At 31.8% G+C, this 2,495-nt stretch overlaps 1 long non-coding RNA gene across 1 annotated transcript; it reads left to right on the top strand.

Moving 5' to 3' along the window:
* The first annotated feature begins 1,651 nt into the window (after nucleotides 1-1,651).
* LOC116351625 lies at nucleotides 1,652-2,315 on the top strand. Its single transcript, XR_004202175.1, has 2 exons — nucleotides 1,652-1,742; nucleotides 1,858-2,315. It is a non-coding gene; the product is annotated as an uncharacterized LOC116351625 (long non-coding RNA).
* The last annotated feature ends 180 nt before the right edge of the window (nucleotides 2,316-2,495 follow it).

Raw genomic sequence — 2,495 nt, 5'->3', positions numbered from 1 at the left:
AACTTCATCGAAATGAGACGATCGGATTCATTTGAATGGAATCATCACTATTAAATACACTCGTTTAAAGCCAATACGACTTTTACTACCCGTATAAGAAGAATTCACGCTTCGTGTACACTCGGCACATCTTCACTGCTTAGGCGAATATCAGCAGTAGAATTCACTGCGACATGGTCAAAAAACATCAAGTAGCCATATGTAAATGTTTCATTCTCTTTTGTGCGAACTTTCTTTGACTGCAGTCACAGTGTATGGCTGTGAGCAAACACATGCATTAGAGCATTAGATGCACGACATTTCGCAGTGAACTCAACGTAAATAACGTATATTCCGTAAAGCAGCGATGATGTGCCGAATATACACGAAGCGTGAATTGTTCTAATACGCGTTACTGAAGTCTTTAAACGAGCAATATTTTGAAAACAACATTTTTTATTCAAATCATCAATCAGTTCAATATTCCATTTGAATTTAAAATCCTTACACATTTATTATTTTAAAAAAAAGTATAGTCTTTGTAATTGCATTACAATTTGTATATTTCACTATAAAAAAGTGCTGGAAAATTGATTGAATTATAATCTGATTAAATTTTTGAATAAAGAAAAATTCAATCGTAGAAGTCTTCATATGGGTTCTTTTCTTTCAAAATAATGTAATTTGAAGTACACTTTAGTGTGGAATTTGAAACAAATAGTTGGATTGATGTACGATTACATATAACTTATGTTAGGAAATAAAATCCTGGAAAAATATTTCACAGCGGATGGCAGTTCGCGCGAGTGACGAAACCACATTAGTGTGTTGAAAAGTCGAACTCGCTATATATACACGAAATATACTAAATCCAGACCTAGAAGGCCTTTGGCCCTGGTTGATGTATGGTTGAAAAGCCCTTGGGCCATAGATTAAGAAAAAATATCAAAGTTCGAAAATCGCTCCACCTGTGTGGTCAATATGGTCCTTTCTAGAAAAGAGTCAAAATTCAGTTTTATAGCCATAGATTGACACCTGAAACATCGATATTTATTCTAGAGCTCAATGCCTTTCCAACGATACCTCAAACGTCGAAATCGATCAATCTGTTCGAAAAATTTCGGTGACACCAATTTGATCCACATCGAATTGAAACGAGAGGATTCGATGAAATGGAGTCTTAATTTTTAAATATAATCTTTTTGAAAAGGAAACTTTTTTATTCAAATCATCAATCAGATCAATATTCTGCACTTGAATTTAAAATATGTTCAGGTTCATTTTTAAGAAAAAGCAATAGACGTGTCAACTTACGAAGTAAAAAAGTAATAAATTTTTGAATAAAAAGAAATTAATATCCCTATGTCTTTTTCTCTTTCAAAATTTAATTTGAAGTACAGTACATTTCAGTGTTAAATGTGATAAAAATGGTAATTAATGGCCGATTTTTGTTTAAAAAAAATCTGGAAATACATTTTTATTGAGAATCAGAAATAAAGATATACTTGAATTTATTTGGAAAATGTATCCTGTAGTTTTCATTTTAATTATTCACACAGAGTGTGCCATTAGTTTCATAATTTCATAGAAAAACATTTGAAACGAGTAGAAACGATGAACATGGAGAAAACAGGAGGAAATGATAGAAAACGTCAGATTAAAGTGAAACAAGTGTCAAAACCATATCTGTCCGATTGTCAATGTCTCTGTTGATTACTTCGTCTTATAAATTACAAAATATTATTTTTGAGATCTTTGAAAAGGTAAATACAATTTTTGGTCATTCTTTCTTTTTAAGCGTCTATTAAAAGTTTAAATTCTCATAAAAACAAATTCACAAAATACTAATTATCATTTCATTGTTCTATTCTTATGAAGTTTCGCTATGAGTCATCCACAAAAAAATCCGAAATTGTCACACTCAGATAACCAAAATCATAACGAAGAGCCGGTGGCAGGTCCATCAAACGAGGAATCTCCGCCGAAAATATTCAAATTGAACATCGATTGCTTTGACGAGATATTTGAATATTTGAACGTGAAAGACTTGCATTCATTCGGTCTAACATGTAAGCGTTTGAACAAAGTGGCCGGCGAATACTTCAAACAAAATTATTCATCGGCTGATAATATAATGTGGGACAAAGATGGACTTTACATGTGTGATTGGGATAAAGATGACATACAAGACCGTATATTTGGTTTTAATAAGTTCATTCCGTGTATTTCATATTTTCATGACGATTTCAGCCGCTTTACATATACTAAATCTCATATCAATGAGTTTGAGTCAGTTAATAAAATTTATCTAGCGGAAATAGATATTTATAACGAAACAGTTGAACATTTTAAACAACTCTTGCCCCAAGTAGAAATTATACAACACGAATATTGTTCAGTAGATGGTGACTTTTACGATTTGATACTGAAATATTGTAAGAATTTGAGAGAGATTTATGTTCAGAATTGGGATGTCGGTAAACGAATAAATGGTAAACTCAACTGGCTATTACAAA

Source organism: Contarinia nasturtii, unplaced genomic scaffold (assembly GCF_009176525.2).
Source record: "Contarinia nasturtii isolate CC-2019 unplaced genomic scaffold, AAFC_CNas_1.1 Cnas_scaffold_5888, whole genome shotgun sequence".
Lineage (NCBI taxonomy): Eukaryota > Metazoa > Arthropoda > Insecta > Diptera > Cecidomyiidae > Contarinia > Contarinia nasturtii.
Note: the sequence above shows the minus strand (reverse complement) of the source record. Positions and strands in the feature narration are given on the sequence as shown.